The sequence below is a fragment of the Natator depressus genome, chromosome 1 (genome assembly GCF_965152275.1).
Source record: "Natator depressus isolate rNatDep1 chromosome 1, rNatDep2.hap1, whole genome shotgun sequence".
NCBI classification, from domain to species: Eukaryota; Metazoa; Chordata; order Testudines; family Cheloniidae; genus Natator; species Natator depressus.
Window position 1 is genome coordinate 293,943,408 of NC_134234.1, and position 12,537 is coordinate 293,955,944.

General features: G+C 44.2%; 1 long non-coding RNA gene across 1 annotated transcript in view; it reads left to right on the top strand.

Moving 5' to 3' along the window:
• Window positions 1–1,656: 1,656 nt before the first annotated feature.
• The window catches only part of LOC141980712 (uncharacterized), an 87,624-nt gene continuing 76,743 nt past the window's right edge, over window positions 1,657–12,537 (top strand). Inside the window, exon 1 of the long non-coding RNA XR_012637592.1 lies at window positions 1,657–1,815. This is a non-coding gene — a long non-coding RNA (uncharacterized LOC141980712). The remainder of the gene's footprint in view (window positions 1,816–12,537) is intronic.

The window sequence follows — 12,537 nt, forward strand, 5'->3', positions numbered from 1 at the left end:
GCGAGGTGGGCCCAATCGGCCAATTAGGCTGAAATCTGGGAGTATTAAGCCTGGGAGGAAAGCCCTAATTAGGGGAAACTCACCTGCGTGGGAACTGGCAGGGCTTATATAAAAACAGCAAATTAGAAGTAGAGGGAGCAGCAAAGAGGTAGTCTGTAATCACTCCCTGGGAGGAGGGAGATGTGTTTTGGGGGAAATAGAGACAAGCAGCCCACAGTTACTCCCTGGGAGAAAGGAGTTGAGAGGCTGGTAAACCTAGGGGAGTAGGGAGAGGCAGAAAGTAAGGGAAAGACAGCAGGGTGCAAGAGGAAACATCTTGGCTGCTGTTTAGAGAATCCTGGAGCTGGAACCCTGGGTGGAGTAGGGTTCCCCTACTGGCCACTGAAGGAGAGGCACCTGTTGCTAGGGGTGCTGGAACAATTTTTATAGTGGGGGTGCTGAGAGCCATTGAACCAAACTGTAAACCCTGTATATGATGGAAACATATGATGGACAGTGAATGGGAGGACTGCCTGAGACTGCTGGTGAGCAGGGACTTTGATACACATCCCCAGAAGGGGAACCACACAGAGACCTGCCCAGAGGCTGTGGTTTCTGGAGCAAGAGAGGGGCTGTAGAGGGAGAAAGAGGTGGAGTGCAACTGCAGGAAAGGGCATCTGTCTGTGCAGAGCTAATCCCGGGAAAGGCCAGGAGGGGGCATCATAATGTGGTGAGTAGAGCACCCCATGATAGCCTATACCAATGATCATTCTTCCTTTAATCCCTCCTCTGGTCTTAATTACTGCAACCAAGTCCATTCAAAACATTGCTGCCAAAAATCATCTGCTGTGCATATTGCTTTAATTATATCACACATGTGCCTTTTGAATCTTTCCATTGGCTCCCCTTTATCCTCTGCATAGAGTATAAGCTTGTTCTCACCTTTAAGGTTTGGTAAGTTAGACCTAAATTGCAAGCTGCAGCTCTCCCTGGACAGCAGTTAGAACTGTCTGATTTGGAGGTGGCCAGCACTAAGGAAGTTATGCTGTGACCTCTGTGTCCACCTACAGGCTGTTGATAAGGTGCCTTTAGAGAAATGGCTTTTTTTTTTTTTAAATGCAGGATCTGTTGCAGTGTCTGACCGTCTTCCTTTTTGTGAGGAATTCTTGCAATGCCAGAAGAGAAGACAGCTTTCTCAGGGAGCTCAGTTTCCTTTTAAACCTCTGAACTAGTGAAAGGTGTGAGGCTTATTTAGAATCTCAAATAGTGGAAAAGAAATCTATCTGCAGGCTGTTGAAATGAAGGGAATCAAATAGAGTAGTAGCTTAGAGGAGTGCTAGCTTCAGTGAACGAAGACACTGCTGTAAGGAAATGACCCATTTTTAACTGAACAGAATGGCTTTAATTACAAGCCAAGTTAAAGGCATCCCGGTTAGGCATGTTGACTTGGATACTAAACCATTTCAGGTTAATTATTTGTTGTATAAGTAGTATTTCCTTTTATCAGTTTTAAACTCACTGTGGTATTCAGCCAGCATGACTTATCATGTAAGACTCAGACTCTCAAATGTTAGAAAAATAACAGAACCACTAGTTATTTCCTGACAGGCTGTGTTTTGTTGCTATCTGTAAACCAATCCATCTGAGAATGAGCCTGCAATAGCTTGTCTTCAGGCTGATCAACATCCTGGGCTATCCGTAATCACTGGCGGCTTGACCTAGTACCCACTGAAATCAGTAAGTCTTCCCATTAGGGAAGGGGATTGATCTTAGGAGGGGATTGATCAGTCCCTCTGATAGGATCATTGAAGCCAATGGATCTACTTGCATGATAAGGTAAGCAGAATTTGGCCTTGTGTGTTTTCAACCAAGTTACTAAAGTCAGCTAAATTGAAAGGTTCAGAGAAATGAAGCATGATGGGGCAGCCTGTTAACTATTCCATGTTAACTGGTGTTCTGAGTTGCAAGATTTGTGGGGGAGTTAAGATGCTAAGGTACAAACCACTTGGTGTAGACTGCAAGACTGTTCCGGCCATTGGACTGCACAATGTTTTCAGCTTTGGGAAGTATATCAATGCAGTGGTTTCACCTGTGATGAAGTGATGGTCGGGTGTAGAGCAGAGCTCTTGCACGAAGACCAAGCAGCATTCCAGCAGCATTTTTCTTCAAGTGTTTGTAGGTGCACTTCGTAGTCTTGAAAGAGATATCAGTGGCTATGTCTAAGTTAGAGTTTGGAATCCCGTTTTAATTCAAGTTAACGAACAACTGTAAATGCAATTCTGCACATTCCACAAATGTTCTAGGCCACACGTTTGTGGTTTAGCTCAAGACTCAATCAATTAACTCATTAAAACAGGTCCACTAACTCTAGCATAGGCAAATCAGTTTACACAGGTACTTTGCAAGCCTCCACACATAGCTCTGCCAATGTCAGGCCTGACGTAAATCACCAATTCTGTCCTGACTGCGTCTTCAGCAGTTGTACCTAGTTACATGAGGTTTCTCAAGCAGCCTAAATTGCAGCATGGATGAGGTGCCCAAGCTCACTGCCAGTTGTGCTTTACCTATAAAAATGGGATTTAAACAATGATTTCAAGTGGTAAAAGTCACAAGAGCCAGGATTTTATCCTTAGAAGTCAATAGCAAAATTTCCCATTGACTTCAGTGGGGTCAGGGTTTCACTGTAGACTGGGATCCTGCAGGCTCATTTAGATAAAAAGGCAAAATGATGAAGCAGTTAAGAAATAGGTTGAACATTTTGGGGTTGATTCTCTTCCCACTATATAATTTCCAGTGGTGTAGTTCCTGATTTATGCTGGTGTGTAAGTCACTGGAGAAACAAGTTTTAGATATTGGGGCTGGAAATACACCGGTAGAAAAACTGGTTAACTACTTCCAATGGACTGGATGCATAAACATCTACCATTACAACACTCTGTGCATTCTTGATAACTGACTATAGCAAGAGCCACGTGGGTCTTTTTAAAGCTGACACTTGGCTGAGCACATGCAATTTTTTGACCTGAGTTAAGGCCTTGCACTAGAAACAAGTGCATGCAATATTTTAAAGTTTTGTGCTGTGTACATTTTAAGGTATTGTTTTGGCTCCTGTTTTCTGTAGGAATTCTGATGTGTATGGAGGGAAAAGCATACCCTGTTGTGGGGACTCAGAGCAATGACAGGAAATTCTCACCAGCCATAAAAAATAATTGTCTCAGTTCATGAAATAGCAAAGCCTTTTTGACTGCATTATTTTTTGGGATGTGAAAAATGGAAAATAGTTTCCATGGGCAAAGGCCTCTCATTTCATGCCAGAAAAACTGGGGACTATTTTCCATAAAACTCTGCCTAGGAAAAATTAACTGAAATCTAAAACTTCCAGCTGAATTTCTACTCATTCCCCCACCCCAAGAGTGCAGAATGCAGTGGCTGAAATAGTGACATTTTCAGTCTGATGCCCATTTATTGGCACACTAGTGAATATTACTTATGGCACATTACTGCTTGTGATGCAAAAATCGGTCACTTTGCACAGCTCTAGGTTTCATCAGTAGTTTTTTTGTTGGGAACACAAAAAGTCTGACAATCTTCAGCTTCAAAACTCTGGAGAACTTGTTGTGGAATCACTGGCAATTTTCTTAATTCTCCACGGTAGGCCAGATTGGGTTCTGTCCTATGCAGGTGTGCATGGAGTAGAGGCCACAAAGGAGCTTTCATCAGTTTCCCCCCAGGGCAAAAGCAGGACACTACAGTTAGGATGGGCAGAAGGATGTTGGGCTATGGCCCCACAAAGTGTGCACTGCACACGTCACTCTCTCAGAGGGTGCATTTTTACTACAAGAATTTCTAAGTATTTTTCTGCATCAGTGCAGCTATTCCTGTGCTACCAAGAACTTGATCTGTAGTGTAGACAGGACACTGGCATACTTTGCCAGTCTGTTGTATAATCCTGAGAGCAGGATTAGATGACATGGTCACAAAAAATACCCTGTTTGCATGACTGTTCCCAACATTGGAGGTTTGGAGTAGATGCATCAATACAGAAAAAGGTTTACAAACTTTCTTTTGTTCCTCAGTGCCTCCCAGATCTCCTGCTGCAGGGCAGTGATCTTTTGCAGCGTCCCCGATCTGGAATGGTGCCATCAAGGATCAGCTGAGTTCTGTATCTTTGGAGATCATTCCTGTGGTAACCCTTGTGGCTGAAACATTGCTACTAACTATTTTCTACGTGCAGCTTTTAATAACTTCCTTGCTCTGTGTGCTACCTGCCTGCTGGCTCTGAATCCCCATTGTTAGTCTTTGTCTATAACATCTGGCTGCTTCCATCTCAATGCTGTGTAATGAAGCCATTATGCGAGTCACTGCGGAATATTTTGTCAGCATAAAACTAAGTGTACTGTTCATTCTGTGTGTACTCTTAAACATAGATATATATGCACAGTAGATGGTGCTGTGCTTCCCTGTCTTTCTGCACTGAATGTGATATCTCATTAGCAAAGCTTTTCAAAGCTAGACTTCAAATTATTAAAAATTTCTTCTGAATTGGCTGATCAATTGATATTACATATTGGGAGAGACATTTTTCTTAACTGTGCACCTGTTTTGCTTAATGGTACATAAAGACTTAAAGACTATGTGTGGTAACTTACAATACTAATCTAAATTCTTCATACACTCAGAGGATAATATTGACTCTTAAATCTTTTAAGGGAGGCTTTTAATACATGTGGAGACCAGGCTTGTTTTGGATTGATAACTTTTACCACAACAATATCTAATATGTAAATTACAAAAGACAATGCAGAGTGGTGTATTTAAATAAGCCTGGAGCAGTTAATATATTAGGAAGCCTTGAGAAATGTAATCAAATGGAACCGCGAAACACAGGAAACAACATCACAGTTTAAACCATATACAGTGTAGCAAGAATCTGCTTGAGTCCAGGGGAATTCAGTGAAATGAAAAATATCACTTATTTCCTTGTGCTTCTAATCTTGAGGATTTCATTGCAAAAGACCTAAAACAGCAAGGCTAAATGCTGTGCTATGGCACCTAGTCCAGGCTTTAAGTGTGTTTGTCTCAAAAATGGTAAGTCTTAAACAACAAAGAATGTGTAGCAAAGTGGCATCTATTCACAAGGCTATGGTAAACACTGCAGTAAGCTTGAAATATTGTAGCTGAACATCTGAAGCCATTTTCACCAGCTTTAACAGACAAACCAATTTAAATGGGCTTAAAACCTATCAGGCCATAGAACTTATAATCACAAATGTTGGGCTGGAAGAGACCTTGAGAAATCATTTAGACCCCCTACACTGAGGCAGGACCAAGTATTCCTAGACGATCTCTGACATGTTTTGTCTAACCTATTCTTAAAAACATCTAATGATGGGGATTTCACAGTCTCCCTTGGAAACCCATTCCAGTGCTGAACTATCTTGTCAGAATAGATTTGCTAATGTCTAACCTAAATCTCACTTGCTGCTGGTTAAGCCCATTAATTTTTGATCTACCTTCAATGGACTTGGAGAACGGATCACTGTCCTCTTTATAACAGCCTTAACATATTTGAAGACTGATAGGTCTCCTCTTTGTCTTTACTCGAGAATGCTCAATAATAATTACTGTAATGTAATTACATTTAACATCCTTGTAGAGGGAAAAATACCAAAGAAACCCACCACAGTAGCACTTAACTTCAGAAAGGGGAGCTACGTAAAAATGAGGATGCTATTTAAATGAAAATTAAAAGGAACAGTCACAAGGGTGAAATGCCTGCAAACTGCATGGAGACTATTTTAAAAACACCATAACAGTGGTTCAAACTAAATGTATATCTTCCCCCCAACCCAATAGTAAGAGGGACAAAAAATGCCACCATGGCTAAACAGCAGAGTAAAATGGGCATTTAGAGGCAAAAATGGTGGGATAACTCACATGACTGGAGTACTGTCATGGATGGATATAAGCTGTTCAGGAAGGGCAGAAAAGGTGGGGGAGTTGCACTGTATGTAAGGGAGCAGTATGACTGCTCAGAGCTCAAGTATGAAACTGCAGAAAAACCTGAGGGTCTCTGGATTAAGTTTAGAAGTGTGAGCAACAAGAGTGATGTCGTGGTGGGAGTCTGCTATAGACCACAGGACCAGGGGGATGAGGTGGACGAGGCTTTCTTCCGGCAACTTGCAGAAGTTACTAGATCGCAGGCCCTGGTTCTCATGGGAGACTTCAATCACCCTGATATCTGCTGGGAGAGCAATACAGCGGTGCACAGGAATCCAGGAAGTTTTTGGAAAATGTAGGGGACAATTTCCTGGTGCAAGTGCTGGAGGAACCAACTAGGGGCAGAGCTCTTCTTGACCTGCTGCTCACAAACCGGGAAGAATTAGTAGGGGAAGCAAAAGTGGATGGGAACCTGGGAGGCAGTGACCATGAAATGGTCGAGTTCAGGATCCTAACACAAGGAAGAAAGGAGAGCAGCAGAATACAGACCCTGGACTTCAGAAAAGCAGACCTTGACTCCCTCAGGGAACTGATGGGCAAGATCCCCCGGGAGAATAACATGAGGGGGAAAGGAGTCCAGGAGAGCTGGCTGTATTTTAAAGAATCCTGATTGAGGTTACAGGGACAAACAATCCCGATGTGTAGAAAGAATAGTAAATATGGCAGGCGACCAGCTTGGCTTAACAGTGAAATCCTTGCTGCTCTTAAACACAACAAAGAAGCTTACAAGAAGTGGAAGATTGGACAAATGACCAGGGATGAGTATAAAAATATTGCTCGGGCTTGCAGGAGTGAAATCAGGAAGGCCAAATCACACCTGGAGTTGCAGCTAGCAAGAGATGTTAAGAGTAACAAGAAGGGTTTCTTCAGGTATGTTAACAACATGAAGAAAGTCGAGGAAAGTGTGGGCCCCTTACTGAATGAGGGAGGCAACCTCGTGACAGAGGATGTGGAAAAGGCTAATGTACTCAATGCATTTTTTGCCTCTGTCTTCACAAACAAGGTCAGCTCCCAGACTACTGCACTGGGCAGCACAGCATGGGGAGGAGGTGACCAGCCCTCTGTGGAGAAAGAAGTGGTTCGGGACTATTTAGAAAAGCTGGACGAGCACAAGTCCATGGGGCCAGATGCGTTGCATCCGAGAGTGCTAAAGGAGTTGGCATATGTGATTGCAGAGCCATTGGCCATTATCTTTGAAAACTCATGGCGATCGGGGGGGGTCCCAGATGACTGGAAAAAGGCTAATGTAGTGCCCATCTTTAAAAAAGAGAAGGAGGAGGATCCTGGGAACTACAGGCCAGTCAGCCTCACCTCAGTCCCTGGAAAAATCATGGAGCAGGTCCTCAAGGAATCAATTCTGAAGCACTTAGAGGAGAGGAAAGTGATCAGGAACAGTCAGCATGGATTCACCAAGGGCAAGTCATGCCTGACTAATCTAATTGCCTTCTATGACGAGATAACTGGCTCTGTGGATGAAGGGAAAGCAGTGGACGTGTTGTTCCTTGACTTTAGCAAAGCTTTTGACACGGTCTCCCACAGTATTCTTGCCAGCAAGTTAAAGAAGTATGGGCTGGATGAATGGACTATAAGGTGGATAGAAAGCTGGCTAGATTGTCAGGCTCAACGGGTAGTGATCGATGGCTCCATGTCTAGTTGGCAGCCGGTATCAAGTGGAGTGCCCCAGTGGTCGGTCCTGGGGCCAGTTTTGTTCAATATCTTCATAAGTGATCTGGAGGATGTGTGGATTGCACCCTCAGCAAGTTTGCAGATGACACTAAACTGGGAGGAGTGGTAGATACGCTGGAGGGTAGGGATAGGATACAGAAGGACCTAGACAAATTGGAGGATTGGGCCAAAAGAAATCTGATGAGGTTCAACAAGGACAAGTGCAGAGTCTTGCACTTAGGACGGAAGAATCCAATGCACCGCCACAGACTAGGGACCGAATGGCTCGGCAGCAGTTCTGCAGAAAAGGACCTACGGGTTACAGTGGATGAGAAGTTGGATATGAGTCAGCAGTGTGCCCTTGTTGCCAAGAAGGCCAATGGCATTTTGGGATGTATAAGTAGGAGCATTGCCAGCAGATCGAGGGACGTGATCGTTCCCCTCTATTCGACATTGGTGAGGCCTCATCTGGAGTACTGTGTCCAGTTTTGGGCCCCACACTACAAGAAGGATGTGGAAAAATTGGAAAGAGTCCAGCGGAGGGCAATAAAAATGATTAGGGGACTGGAACACATGACTTATGAGGAGAGGCTGAGGGAACTGGGGATGTTAAGTCTTCAGAAGAGAAGAATGAGGGGGGATTTGATAGCTGCTTTCAACTACCTGAAAGGGGGTTCCAAAGAGGATGGCTCTAGACTGTTCTCAGTGGTAGCAGATGACAGAACAAGGAGTAATGGTCTCAAGTTGCAGTGGGGGAGATTTAGGTTGGATATTAGGAAAACCTTTTTCACCAAGAGGTTGGTGAAACACTGGAATGCGTTACCTAGGGAGGTGGTGGAATCTCCTTCCCTAGAAGTTTTTAAGGTCAGGCTTGACAAAGCCCTGGCTGGGATGATTTAGATGGGGATCGGTCCTTCTTTGAGCAGGGGGTTGGACTAGATGACCTCCTGAGGTCCCTTCCAACCCTGATATTCTATGATTCTATGAAAAAGACATCCTTTAAAAATTGGAAGTCAAATCCTAGTGAGGAAGACAGAAAGTACCATAACCTTTGGCAAGTCAAGTGTAAAGTATAGTAAGGCAGGCCAAGAGTGAATTTGAAGAGCCACTAGCTGAGGACATGAACAGCAATTTTTAAAAATTCTTCAAAAGAAGGAAACCCATTAGTCAATGGAGCCACTGGATAATTGAGATGCAAAAGGAGCACTCAAGGAAGACAAAGCAGTTGTGGAGAAGCTAAATAATATTTGCATCAGTCTTCATCACAGAGGATGTGAGGAAGATTCCCACATCCAAACGATTTTGAGGTGACAAATCTGAGGAAGAGCTCCAAATTGGGGTGTCAATAGAGGAAATTTTGGACCAAATTGATTAAACAGTCAGTCACCAGGCTAGACTGTATTCATCTAAGAGTTCTGAAGGAACTCGTATGAAACTGCAGCACTTCTAACAATGGTATTGTCACACAGTCCACTCATACTGGGGTGCCTTCTTGTAGCCACAGGTGGGCATTAGCTTCACTCTTATTCTGCTCACCCTGCTACTATTGTCTCTCTCTGACTGTATGCAACTCAGTGTGTTTTGTCTTTGTGGCTTGGTCCTCCGTCCAGGTCACTGTGTTTTCCCCTCTTCTGGGGTATCAAAGGCCTACTGGATCAACAACCCACTTGCCTTTCCAGTCAGCCTTCTAGTCCAAGAAGCTAGGTCCAGTGCTGCTTTCCCAGCAGCTGGCAGTGGAACCCAGGCCTGGCCACTACTCTGGGTTCCAGTCCAGGGATCCTATATCTGACAACTGTGGTCTGCTTTCCCTTAGACTCTGTTGCTCTTTCCCGGGACTCCTTCCTTCAGCTTCTGACTCCCCCCTCTCCAGGTGTACCAGCTCAAACTCCCTCTTCTCAGGGAGTAACTGCAGATTAATAAACTCCATAGCTTCAAACACTACTTCCTCTGGAGCCCCTTTTTGCTCCCAATTTCCTGGCTTTATACTAGCCCCTCCCCTTCTTCCCCAGCTGGGCTCCATCTTCAATCAGTCCTTCAGTCCCTGACTCTTCCCCAGGTGCAGTTTATCAGGTTAATTATCCTAATTTAACCTGCTTTGTCTTGTGTGGGGTGGACACCCCATCACAGGTATGTAAACTTTTGCTTAAATCAGCCCCTGTACCAGCTGACTGGAGGCTAGCTAAAGTAACACCTGTTTTTTTAAAAAGGCTTCAGATCCTGACAATTACAGGCTGATAAGCCTAACTTCAGTACCAGGCAAAATGGTTGAAACTATCATAAAGAACAACATTATCAGACACATAGATAAACACTATATGTTGGGGAAGAGTCAGCATATTTTTTGAAAGGAAAATCATGCCTCATCAGTCTATTAGAATTCATTGAGGGAATCAATAAGCATGTGGACAAGGGTGATCCAGTTGATATGATGTACTTGGACTTTCAAAAAACCATTGACAAGGTCACTCACCAAAGGCTCTTAAACAAAGTCATGGGATAAGAAGGAAGGTTCTATCATGGATTGGTAACTGGTTAAAAGATAGGAAACAAAGGGGAGGAATAAGTGGTCAGTTTTCACAATGGAGAGAGGTAAATAGCAGAGTCCTCCAGAAATCTCAATGGGGACGAGTGCTGTGCAACATATTCATAAATGATCTGGAAAAGGTGGTGAACAGTGAGGTGGCAAAATTGGCAGATGATAAAAAAAAAATTACTCTCCCTGGCTCTGCTCCCTCCCAGTTTAGTGGGGGGAGGATAGCTCAGTGGTCTGAGCATTGGCCTGCTAAACCCAGGGTTGTGAGTTCAATCCTTGAGGGGGCCATTTAGGGATCTGGGGCAAAAATTGGGGATTGGTCCTGCTTTGAGCAGGGGGCTGGACTAAATGACCTTCTGAGGTCCCTTCCAACCCTGATATTCTATGAAAACTATGAAAACTTACTCAAGATAGTTAAGTCCAAAGCTTCCTATGAAAAGGGATCATGAACTAGGTTACTTAGTGACAAAATGGCAGATTAAATTCAATGTTAAGTGCCAAGTAATGCACATTAGAAGAAGTTATCCTAAATATACATACAAAATTATGTGGTTTAAATTAACTGTTACCAAGAAATAGATCTTAGAGTAATTGTGGATAGTTCTCTGAAAACATCTGCTCAATGTGCAGCAGCAGTCAAAAAAGCTTACAATGTTAGGAACCATTAGGAAAGGGATAGATAATAAGAAAAAAAATATCAAAGTGCCTATATATAAATCCATGGTATGCCTGCACCTTGAATACTGTGTGCAGCTCTGGTTGCCCCATCTCAAAAAATGTTAGAATTGGAGAAGTTGCAGAAAAGGACAGCGAAAATTATTAGGGGTATGGAACAGCTTCTATATAAGGAGACCACCAGGAGTCCGGTGGCACCTTAAATACTAACAGATTTATTTGGGCATAAGCTTTCATGGGTAAAAAACCCCACTTCTTCAGATGCATGGAGTGAAAATTACAGATACAGGCATAAATATACTGGCACATGAAGAGAAGGGAGTTACCTTACAAGTGGAGAACCAGTATTGAAGAAGTGGGGTGTTTTACCCACGAAAGCTTATGCCCAAATCAATCTGTTAGTCTTTAAGGTGCCACCAGACTCCTCGTTTTTGTGGATACAGACTGACACACCATGCAAGACACTGAATTTAGCCATATGAAGTGGAAATCCATCAACTTCATTGTAGCAGAGTGTTCACCCCGTTCCAGCTCAGGAAGGGTTAAAACCAGGCCTGGGAGAGGGCTGGGGCTAAGAGAAAAGGCTAGGCTGATTGGGAAGGCAGCTACAGCTGGGGCCATGCCCGAATCAGGCCACAGCTGAGCCAGGAGCTCAGGCAGACTCTCTCTCTAGTTCTTGAGAGAGAAGGACCTGGCTGCCTGGAGTGGAGCAGGGCAGGGGAAAGTCCAGAGGAGCTGGGGAGCTCCAGCCTGGAAAACCCCTAGGTTGCAGGCCTTGCTAAAGGCCAGGAAAGGTGCTGGAGCTACAGAGGTGTAGCCTGGAAATAGGCAGAAGCTGCTGGTCCAACCCCCTTGCCGATGATGAGTGGTTTACAGACTGCAGTCTCCCCAGTGAGCGGAGCTAGATAGTGACTGGCAGTAGCCACTGAGGCAAGGTGGGGAGAGAGGGTTGGGGGTTCCCCTGGGTGGGGAGACCCAGACTGTGGGTTACTGCTGGGGGGCAGAACCCTGACGTAGAGGGGCACCGAGGTCCGGGAGGGACACGGAGTCCAGCGGCAGGCAAGACACTGGCCTGAAGAGGGCACTCTGAGCTGGAAGAGCTAATTCCCGAGACAACCAGCAGGAGGTGCCACGCCGGTGAGTCATCGCCTCACTATATTCATGTAAAGAACTTGCACCAATATAGACAGACAGACATCTTCCTCTCCAAGTGCAAACAGATGGACATCATACCAAATGGACTGAAGGTAAAAAAATCCATTGCAATCAACATACTACACTGATCATAATGAGAGATTGTGCCACACACTCTCAAAGAAACTGAGGAACCCCCTGATCAGCATCCTGTATAGCAAACAGGAGAAGATCAAGAATGACCTCTCAAAACTGGAGACTCTCATACAAAACCAACCTTCCACACAAACTTCCAGATGGCTGGACTTTACAAAAACAAGACAAGCCATTTACAATGCATACTTTACATCTCTACAGAAGAAAAAGGACAGTAAACTATCTAAACTCCTATATGCCACAGGGGACTACAACAGTGGTACCCTTAACTCATGCAACAATATTGTTAATCTATCCAACCACACACCTAGCCCGGCAGAAGAGTCTGTCCTATTTCAGGGACTCCCTTTCTGTCCCATCACCCCCATGCACATGATACAGTTCTGCGGTGATCT